Below are 12,328 nucleotides of genomic sequence, written 5' to 3'. Positions count from 1 at the left end.
GTGGGCCTCATATTTTATGAGGATGTACATAATAATAATTTAGCCTTATCTGTAACTATCGTGAAATAAATAAAACTGTACAAGATAAATAATATAGAAAAATCACCGAATAAGCAAAATCATATGTTGTTTGTCAACATAAAAGTAAGCTGCAATACGTATTCTTGAAAATAAATAATAAATATTACTACTGCGGGGATGCCTTTACATGCCCATAGATAAGTTTTGGGTAAAGATGCTGACTTGAAATTTATATAAAATCTGGTTGAGGTTTTTGATGTAAACAAAAATTACTAGCCGTTTCCTGAAACAATTGCAGAGCGGATCGAGGTAGGTAATAAGCTCTATGACATCGCTGAGAGATTCAGCGTGAAGCTCAAAACCGTGTACCAATTTAGAGACATGTTGAGGAAGGGGGACACGAGTTTCAGACATAAAAAGAAACCAGGGAGTCCAAGAACAATAAGAACACTACACGCCAAGATCGAGGCTGATCTTGCTCTAATTGAAGCTAACCTTTTAATGCCATCGAAAGACTCTCAAGGGAGCTTCAAGTTCCTGAGAAGACTATGAGGGAGTTGCTGAAGGTGAATTTTATTCGAAAGTTAGTTTCCTGAAAAAAAGATCCACGGAATATCCACATACCCTGTACAAAAAATAGACAAAATTCCAATAAACCTTCATAAAACTCCATCAATTGGCTTTACCAAATAAAAAACAGTCAATATCTGCATTGAATAGTACTTGATACCAATGATAAACATTGAATATTTGAATTTAATCAAATTCATATTAATACTATCGTGAAAATGTCTAAAAATGATTCGATTTGTTTCACTTTTTGAGATCGATTAGGGATGAGAAAAGTTAGATAGTTTTAGAAAAATATCTTATTCTTTCCACCATAATAGTGAAATTTTATCTACAACAGGAAAGTAAGATTGTATAATGGTATAATAACTTATTTTTAGTACAACTCAGTTTCATATAGGTATATATAATAAAAAAAGGCAATTGAACAATAAAATTTATATATACAGTAAGGTTGGAGTCCTTCTATTTGTTGGTCCATTTTGACATCCATTAGTAGACTATTTTTCTTAGCCCTTCTGTAGTCTTTACTTTTTAAGCATACCCGTTGTCCTAAGGGTCGAAGTGTTATCAGCCGAATTGGTAACATTCAATCTTTCGAGTGGTAAATAAACAAAACATTGAAGGGATCTTTGAATGGGCCATGGCATATTTTGTAGGATCAGGAGTAATTGTTTTTTAGTGACACTTCATTTCGTTTCCATTTTGTGTCAATGAAAACAATTCTATTCTCTTAAAGTATATGACGAAAGGATTAACTTGCATCATTTTTTTTCAGTAAAAATGAATAAAGTAATAGGTTGCATTTTTTTAATATGATTTTCTTCTGATAGATCTATGTATGTCAACATAAGCCTTATCAAAGATATTTTAGCAAGTTACTATTGAATTCAATTTGTAACTTCAATAACCAAAGTTGTACACGGTTCGGATGTTCTATCGGTCCCGCTCTCGGTTCCCTTCATTTCAACGGTTTCGGTTTCTGTTCAGCTTTATCGGTCTCGGTTATTTTTTATACAGGCTCAGTTTTTAACAAGGACTGAAAACAAGAAAATTCAGGCCCAGGAAATTATATTAGATACAAACAAGGCCGCAGCTACCTTATATAGTGCGTATTGCTACAAGTTCCAGCAGGGGATGAAAACTAAGGTTGCTTAAGACAATGGTTTTCAAAGTGGGGCCGTGAAGGGAGGCTAGGGAGGGGGGCACAGGTTGATGGGGAACGGAGATTGCTTTCAGTCTACACATACATATTACACATGTTTCGTATAAAGGGGCCTCAGCTAAAAATGTATTATTGTACGGGGGCCTGGGTAAGGTAAAGTTTTGGGAAACCCTAGTTTAAGAATTATTATAGTTATCATATTATAGGGACCCGACAAGCTTAGTAGCAGACCTGAATCCATAAAATACCTTATCTATTTCCTCTTTTCTTTGCACCGTTCGTTGAGTAAAACACTTTTCCAGATGCATAACAAGTCCTTAGCCATTTGGAACTAAGATACAACTGTATCACCCTAGCGACGTAAAAAAAATCATTGCAAAACGCTGTAATTGCACAAAATAAATATAAATTATGTTTATGTATTAAAGTTAATTTATTTCTATAATATATATATATGTATTTTCTTTGTATATTCTATATAGGAACAGAAGCACATGAACTGAAACCGAAATATATTGCTTATCTGTCTCGGTTCTTGTCAGTTCTGATTCTAGCAGTTCAAGAACCGGAACCACTTGAACTTCTAGATCTCAGCATTCAACCTTCTCCAGCTGTTCACTCCATATCCACCTCATGATTCCCAGGATATTTCCTTCGTAAGGGACGATATAAACGAATCCCTCTCCAAATCTTAACCTAATGTTGAAAAATAAGATTGTAATAAGCTGGATGAGAGCAATACTTTAGAATTTACTCAAAATGTATCAGAACAAATGTAAACGAGTAATGACCCCCTTGATATCTCCATTGTAAATGATGATATAAACAATTATCCAAGGATGCTTTAGAATGTATTTCATCGGAGCAAACCCAGGGGTTGTATATTATTTTATTTAATAACAGATGTGGGAAAAAGTCATTATAATACTCTAAGTCATTGGAAAGGGGAATATTATTTATAGAGTAATTTTAAAATATGGACTCACTCAATTTGAGTCCAAGTACCTCTGTTTACTAGTAATTGCATCAACGTACAATTGCATTAATTTATTCAATTCCAGACTATGATGGAATATTAACCAGAAAAATTATTCAACTCTACTCCAAGAACAAAAAAGTGGAAGGAAAAATCAATGCAAATTATTTATTTTTAACACTCAACTTCGTAATATTATGCGTAATCATATTGAAGTCAGGCATATCGTTACAATGGATATTGTTTGCTTCATCTGCAAGAAAAAATACAAGACAGCTCAAGGTGAAAGCTTCGTTTTTTAAGGTTCCAAAGTTATTGGATAAAGCATCAAAAATCTCCTCAAAAACAAGTATTATTTTTTACAATAAGATATTAAATATTATGTATTTATTGTATAGAAATAGTTGTACTTGAATTTTTAATATATTTAACTTTTTGCATATTGGCCGGCTATACTAGGCATTAGAGAGATTAATTTCTGGTCGACGGTGAGGTTTAAGTCTTTTTATGTGTGGCTCCCATTTTGAAATCCAAATATTCAATCTACATAGTTTTATGTAAATGAAACACATCGTAACTTTTATTTTATCACACAACCTTTCCTCTAAAAAGAAACAAATAAAGGGACGAAACCATCTGGTAGTTAGCCAAATAAGTACATTATTCCTTGGCTATTTTTCTCTTAAGTACTATTTTTTGTCATATTTATTTTTGCTTTTACAATTTTTAAAATGAATTCATAATATAAATGTATATATATTCATAATATTAAAATTAACCCTTCCCCCCCCCTAGCTTCCAATCCCATCCCCTCTTTGAAAACCATTGTCGTAAGCAACCTTAGTTGTTTGGATCCTTGCTAGAACTTAGAGCACTACTCACTCTGTGTATAAGGTAATTGTCACCGTGTTTGCATTTAATATCATTTCCTGGGCCATAATTTCCCAGCGATGCCCTTCCTTGTTTTAAATATCTGTTATCATACTGAGCCTTTATAAAAAAGAACCGAGACCGATAAAGCTGAACCGAACCCGAGGCCCAAAAACCGTTGAAATGAAAGAACTGAGGCCGGGACTGATATAAACGCTGAACCTGAACCAGACACAACCTTGGAAATGACATTTAATTATAAAGTAATAACTAGTGTGCGTACAACTTATCGACGAAGAGTATCAATGAGAGTTCACTCAGGAGTTATAAGTCTTATAAGAGGATTGACAATGGAGTAATTGCTCCTGATATCATTGCCTTATACAGAGTTGGATTAGTGTTTATTACCTTCTTCTTTCGACTGGTTAAAGCTAATCTAATGAAACGTCATAAAGGTTAAGCTACTCTCCTCCCAAACATTCGTCAAATTGTCTGGGTGAACCATGAAGATATAAAGTATTTTTCATCTGTAAGGGATAAATATTGAAATTTTTGGTCTCTTTTATTATTACATGCTTGAGGGATAAATATTATGAATCAGAATCACTGTACATAACAAGTTAGTAACTCAAATCTAAATAGTTCTAGACAATTCAAGGGATAGCTAATTCTGAGTCTTTTCTGACATTGGAAAAATGTAGTAGACGATCAGAATATGAAAGATAATGTAATTCTCTTTTCTAGATATCTTTATCTGCAAGACATATTCAACTCTGCCATTATATATATAAATACTTCAAGGGAATCATTACTAATGAAATGATAATAAATATTTGTCAGAGACACGTATTATTTACTTGGTCTATTCAATTGACTTGAACTTGATGAGTGTAGGTTCACGCCCCGGTGATTCCTAGAGAAAGAAATATACTTAATGTATATGGATTTCACAAAAAGATTCTTAGGTTAGAGGGAGTAATTGTAATACTATAATGTTTACTTTGTGCAACTCCATCTAACCAATTAAAGGAACATTAAAATATATATATATATAAGTAAAATAATAAATTCAGTAGACTTATATTGGAAAATATAAATATCGTTTTTACATATTTCAAAAATTATTGTATACGGAGTCATTCTCTGAAATTCTAAGTAATTTGTCCCCATATTTGAATATTACTCTTGTGAGGACTTAGGATCTCTGGTAATAAATAAATTACCCATTACAATAACTGATTACGATGTGACAATACGACATATAAAAACAATTATTTCAGTACTCATTAACACTAAATGATAGAACGAGTTCCTAGACAATTGAAAAGAATATTCGGGTAACATAAACAATTAAAATTATTTATCAATTGTGAATAATGGTTTAATGTACCAATTTATGTATTTATGTGCTTCATTGATTTATGCTTCCGTTCTTATTTTCTTCTAATTGCTTAGCCTTATAATATATTTGATCATTGATGAATTTAAAACGATTTACATATTAGCTAATATATAACCATGACGTAAAACATGAAATGTCTATTGACGTCTCTCACACATCTTCTCTTATTAGTCTTGTATTTACTCATAACTCATATATAACACGGAGTAAAAAAGTTTCTATAAATAACCTTTGTGGTGTTTTGTTGCGTATGCTCCTTTACTTTTTTTTTGTTTTGTTATTTATTTGCCAAATAGTGTCTCTATCTAATAAGGAATCTAAAGGTTTACCTCAGAGTTAGTTTAAATACAAATAATTTTAGAAAAACCTAAAGAAAAATCGTTCGGAGGAAGAAATAAAAAATTACAGACCTATATCTCCTCTAAATACCTCCTCCAAAATCCATACAGGGGTTTAAGAATAGAATCATCAAATTCCTTCTGCAATTCATCTCTCAAGCCCAATAAGGTTTCCTTCAATCAAGGCTCCTAGAAGATATTCCTCGCTCAATCGAAGATGCTATTGACTATTAGGAAAATTAAGGCATTGAACCACTTATGTTTGTCTTTGAGAAAAGCATTTGAAACTGTCTCCCATAAATTCATAATTGGCAACTATATAAACATGGATTTCTGGATGTATTTATTAAAAAAATATTAGCTATACAGAAGAACTCATCTTCGAAAATTGGCATATCAAGTACACAAAAAACATTTAATATCTTTTGAGAAATACGACAAGGAGATCTTCTTTCTCCAACTCTATTTATAATTGTAATAAACGACATTTATGAGAAAATCCATAGTGACCCTAGAATTAAGGGAATAAAAATAGGTAACATATCTTTTATATGCAAATGACCTTACACTTTTCTATAAAAGACCTAGAGAGGAAGTATTACAATCAATTGAGATTTATATTGAAACAATAGAAGATTTCGGAAAAATATCAGGACTTTCTAAAAATATTGGAAAAACACAAATACTTACCAACTGTGAGGACCATCGAAAGTTACACTTACAAAATATTGTCAATTTATGATGAGGATAGCCTAATTTCTTTAATTATTTGCTTATCTATGTTATGGTTAAATAACCTGGGGAATCTACGATATAGGCAGATAGGATAATGGGGTTTTCAAAAATTATATTAGCCTAGATTAATAGATAATGAGTCAGAGGATTCACTGAGAGAATGGGCTTCCAGATTCTTGCTCGATATAAATGCATTTAAAGTTTTTTTTTGGATTCCTTCACTCCTTACGCGTTTGCAACAAGTCATAAGACGTCCAAGTAGCTTGAAAAAACCATAACTGAGCGGTATATTTCAAACTAATGAATTTTAGAGTCAATGTAAATTGATAAATCTTTTTTCCGAGTGTAATCTTGGATTAGATACTAACATTTTTTAAACACAAAGACCCAATTTCTTACAACAATGGGACCAAATTATTATCCTTCAGTTTTATTTGAAATATTTTTACAACAGAAAAGTGTCATATTCTATCCTCGAAAATCATAACATGATTTTCAGCTGATTTTTAAATATATACGTTAATGCCTTGCTCTCTTCCTCTCCTCGTGCTCACCCGTATCCCCAGTTATAGCATGTGTGTCTTGCATTGAAATCCAACGATAATGTGAAGAATTGTTCCGTTGTAGGATGCGAGGTCTATAAAATATCACTGTATTGACAATCCGAATATGTTTTGGTTTTTTTAATTTTCCATGACTGTTATCAATATTATTTCACAATGAGGGTTTGCTCAAAAATTATGAGTATAAGTCTTTGATGTACTCAGATTAGAATGGATCATCCACATTTCTGTCAGTCAAGACTATACAAAGTTGAATTTGTGTTGATTTATTTCTTCTTGCAATTACTTGCAGCTGATCTAATAAAACGTCATAACAGCCACACTGTTTTCCTGCCATCACTGTGAATCATATAAATTATTTGATTATAATATATTACAAAAAAATTAAATTAAAACAGGAAAGACAGTCCTAATGACGACACGAGGGATATATTCTACAAAAAGACTCAAGGGATTAATCAAACAGAGAAAAAATCAACAACAATAGCATATTTATAAGGGAAATAAATATATTAATCATTTGCTGTCTACTGGACTGACTAGTAGTTGTTGTTTTTATAACTCAGTACATTATATTGTTATTTTTTCATCAAATGGTTGCTAATATTTTGTTATACCTATTATATTTATTTCAGAGCCCACATAAAATGTTAATTTTTAACATTCATAGTCAAATTGAACAGGAATGTATTCATTAAATATTTCATTCAAAAGTGAACTTCATACATCATAATTATAACACATTTGAGAAGTTTCAAAAATTATCTCCTTTGTTGCTCCATTTTACTCGTTCTCGTTTGTTTTATTTTTATTCAGTCAAAACTTCACATAAAGAGTCTTGAGCCACAAAACCTATCTTTGACCGAGTTTAAAGACAATCGATAATAAATTTCCGATTTATTAAAATTTAAATTTAGTGTGTCAATAGATAAGATCACCCATGTATTATTACAACGAACTTGGATTATTTTACATATCGAAATAATATGTAGCTTTCAAATTATTCAACCTCTCAGATAGCATCATATTGTTTTGATTTGAGCATTTTTGTTACAACCACGGATTAATAACACATGGAATAATCACACTTGATTTCAAATATTATTTTTTTTATTTTATTTCAAAAAGCGACAGCTATTCACGATTTTTTTTTTTTTTGTTTTTTTAATTTCCCATATTAAAAGTTTTTTTTTTATCAAAAAACCTTCAAAAAACCAATGATTTTTATTTATTTTTTTCAAAAATTAAAAAATGTAATGTTGCCGTTCGTTGAAAAAAAAAGAAGATAAAAAATGAAAAAAATTGAAAATTTTTAAGAAAATGACGGATATTTCAGTTGACCATCAATTTTTATGTGTCAAATATATATGTAAACGAATTTCCAGACTAATTTTAGAAACTCAACTTTATTTACAAATTCTTAACCTTAAAAAAAATGTTATCATGTTACTTTTTGGGTTATTTCTTTTCAACACTCAGGATTCTCGTTGTTCAATAAGTGTAGTGATCTTTTTATTTTTTATTGTTGACGTTTAAAAATGCTACACAATTTGAGATATGAATTTTTTGTTTTCATTTTAGTTACCCAGAGGTTGGTGTGATTGCATTGAACGTGATATCAAATTGAAAACAAATAAAATTTTCTTGAATTTGGAAGTATAAAAATCAGTATTTGTGGAAACTTAACTACTTTTAATCTACAAAGATAGGAATAATAATATTTAAAAAAATTGACTTATGGTCGTTTGAAAAGTCCGTGCAGATGACACTTATGGCGTATATGTAGGTTATATTTAGTTAGTAGCCTCTCTTGGAAGAACACACACCAACTTTCAGCCAAATCGGTCTATTTCTTCCTGTTCGGCATTCGTTTGCATCGAGGAAGTGGAGTGATTTTCAAAAACTGGACGAAGAATAATTTCGTGTCTTTATTAAACATTACTTTATGAAAGGCAAAACGTCTCTGAAGACTGAAAAAAACTTAATAAACATTATGGGGGCCATGAACCTTCGATTAAAACGGGTTATAAGTCGTTTCAAAATTGTTATAGTGAAATAAAATCCTTAATACGGTGATGGATAACAGAAGAGTGAAGATGCGTGAGATTGCTAGTGTTGTATGGATCTCGATTTAGAAGCTTATTTCGATTAATTTTGTGACCACACCTACTGAGGTGTAAGCTGGTGCCTTGTCGTGATGGTAAATAACTTTTTTGTGGGCCAATCTTGCAGCTCGGTCTTCAAACGGTCCAATAACGATGAATAATAAGGACCTGTAATAATTTTACCCCTTTCCAGATAGTCGATAAGGAGAATTCCTTGTGAATCCATAAGACAGTCGTCATAATCTTTCCGGGCGATTCCTCGATTCAAACGAATGCTAAACAGAAAGAGGTTGACCGATCTGGCTGAAATTTGTGTGTGTTCTTCCAAGAGATGTTACTAACTAAACATAACCTCGATACCACCAGTAGTGCCATCTCACGGACTTTGTACGGATTTTTCAAACGGCCCTCTTATTAACTTTTATAACATAGTAATTAACTAAGGTGTGTCACGAGACATAGATTTTACACTCTTTAAATAAAAACCCCAAAAAACTATTTCAAACTCCACTAACAGCTAGCTTTTTCATTTAATGTTATATTCTATTATTTATACAATAATGGTTGATCATAATTATAGTAGTAAATAATCCTCTCATAGATCCCAATGAAATGGGTATCGAATTACTGGTGCAATCCCATTAATCCTTTTTTTTCCCCTCCCTCTCCCGAATAATAATAACTATTATTATTATTACTACAATAGTAAGAACAAAATAATATTTATTCCAATAATAAAAAGAGGTAACTATGTATATTGAGCATGTAATTACACGTTATGTACGTAGTACCTAGAGATATCATATGCAATATCTATGCATGCATGCATGTATTTCTATGTTTCATATCCATCAACTGTTGACTTGATAGAATATAACATATTTACATATTATAGTAGGCAAGTAGGTTAGATTATAGGGCTTCTCACGTCTTCACACAATGTCTTTGAACCGGATCCCGGGAAAAAAAACGCATAGTCTTAAAGCGGTAGATGATTAATTAGACCAGTGGTTCTTAAGCTTATTGGGTGTACTGAACCATATACGCTCCTGTAAGCTTCATCAGTATATTCGCCGAACCCATTCGTGATTGGAAAAATAAGTTATACTATCTTCAGTGCATAGGTATATATTTTATTATTCTATAAAATGAACCATGTATCAGTTGCAACCAAAAACCATTGTGGTCAAAGAATAAAACCAATACAACATAAATTTCACCAAAGAAAACCTAACTCAATGCAAATCAATGTGTCTTTTGCTGCAGCCTTTCTGATATACGTTCATAAATGCGTGGTTTCATCTACCTTGTGCCATATCGTTTTCGCAACAGAGTATGTTCCTCTTCTACGTTTTTATATCAACCATCCTCAAAAAAAAAATATGAAAAAGAAATGATGTTACAAACGGTATGAGTATCTCCAGGGCTTTTTTTACAATAAGAGGGATGTTACGATTTTCTGCCGCAAAAAAAAAAATTGATAGTGATGTTGTTCTAAAGAGTTTGCTGTTGAAGCTGGATCTCCTAAAGTTCAATTATTTAATCGATGTATTCTACGTTCACATCTGCTGTCGCAACACTAAACCCATGCTACATATGACTCTGTGGTGAGAAAGTTTCCCTGAAGACACTTAGCAAGTTCTTCTAAGTGCCGGGCAATTGCCAGCTTCAGCTCTCCAGGTACAGAAATGTCTCTGAGCGATGCAACGCTATTGTGTCACACTTGCACTAAAAGCAGATCGCCCCGATCGAGAGTCGTGTCAGTGGATTCGGGGGCTTCCCAATCCCCTGAGATATAAAGAAGACAAATCAAAACTTCGGAATCATTAAAATATGTTTCAAAACTCGTAACTCTTCGTTCATGATAAAACTTTATGCCCCCCGATATTATGTTACTGTACTATAGAATTCTTCCAGAAACTACCTGACTAAATACTTTGAAAAAGCTAGGTTTGAGTTGTTTATTCCTTCATTGGGAGATAACTACCAATAACCAAAACCAACAGAAACATTGCTCTTGATATATGCACACACCCCAATATTTAATTAATAGGACTTCAGTTATATCAAATATATTTATATGATTTACATCAGAGAGCACTATATACAGTGTACCCTATTTACACGCTCGATGCTCCATCCACATGCTTATGTTTATGCTATACATCATTGAGCACTATATACTATGGATCGAGTAACTTGTGGACATAGATTTAGACAAACTTTACTTTCATAATATACTAGGTGGTCCATTGAAATGTGAACACTTGCTAATTTAATAATTACTTAAGGTTGATTGATTGAAATTAATTCATATTTCAATATAATAAATCATAAACAAGTAGCTACAAAAAACCATGGGCTCTCTATTTTATGTACAAGTCGATAAGATGACACTTGAATGAGATTGATTAATTTCCGTTTGCACACTCCAAGCAGCTGGGCGTCTCCACCGTCTACTCCTTCAGGAAGGCTGCGTTGAAGATGCTAGACTGGACCCCGAGGAGTTAAAGAGAACATTCTAGGCCGATCTCGTCTAGTCCATGTGGGATCATGCAAGTTTCACACCTAACTGCCCAGGGAGCTTTTTTAAAAAGTGGTTCGAAAGGGCCCTGTGAGAATAAAGAGGCTACTTTTGAACTAACAATGCAAGAAATCAATCCCTTCCATAAGAAAAATGCAAGAAACCCATCTCATCTATAAGCAAAACTCTAAAGAATAAGTCTTTTTATTTCTTTAAAACTCTTTTGGCCAACCTAAGGCCCTTATGCCAACTCCTTCGACTACACCTTTTAGGTACATGTCAAGGGAAAGGCCTGAAGTGTCCGTCATCTAAGCATCAATGCCCTCAAAACTATTGTCAGCCAGCACTGAGACTCCATAATATAGTGCTACAAACATAGCCGGTGCCAGGCCTTCTTCCGCCGCTTGGAACCATAGCCACTGTGGGCAGCTACATTAATAATCAACATAGCTCAGACACAAATTTATTAAAAGTATTAATTTTGTTGATAATCTATTGTTAATTAAGAAATTATATCTTGTCGAATTTTAAAACTCAAAGTGTTGTGATTTTAATGGACCACTCATACTGGAATTGCTTGGAGTTTTGGGGTGTCGAGGTATTTTGCTTTAATAATAGAATATAAACATGTACATGCCATTTTTTCTTTTTTATTATGACGGGCTAAGCTTTAGCTATCCTTGCTAAATTGTTATTTCTTCAATCACGCAGATATAAGATATTAAGTGCACAATCAAATGAGTTATCCGCGGACAAATGGAGAGACACACTTTACGTTATTAATATGGATACACAAAATCCAAATCCTATCTAATACTTTTTTGAAGTACATAGTACAGCTGTTTTAAATCATACAAAAGGCATACTCATTGAAAATGAATTAAAACCGCTGGAAATAAATTACAATGCAAATTTGTTTGTTTCAAAAAGCTGAGAGTGTAGACCTGGACTCGGTTCGACTCTAGTCGACGCAAAATTACTTTCAAGTACGTCTATTCTTTATAGATAAAAAGAAAAAGTAACTTTTACTCAATAAATGAATTGGTGAACGGGGGGATT

This window comes from Lepeophtheirus salmonis, chromosome 7 (assembly GCF_016086655.4).
Source record: "Lepeophtheirus salmonis chromosome 7, UVic_Lsal_1.4, whole genome shotgun sequence".
Lineage (NCBI taxonomy): Eukaryota > Metazoa > Arthropoda > Copepoda > Siphonostomatoida > Caligidae > Lepeophtheirus > Lepeophtheirus salmonis.
The sequence above is the reverse complement of the archived record's forward strand: the minus strand, read 5'-3'. Positions refer to the sequence as shown.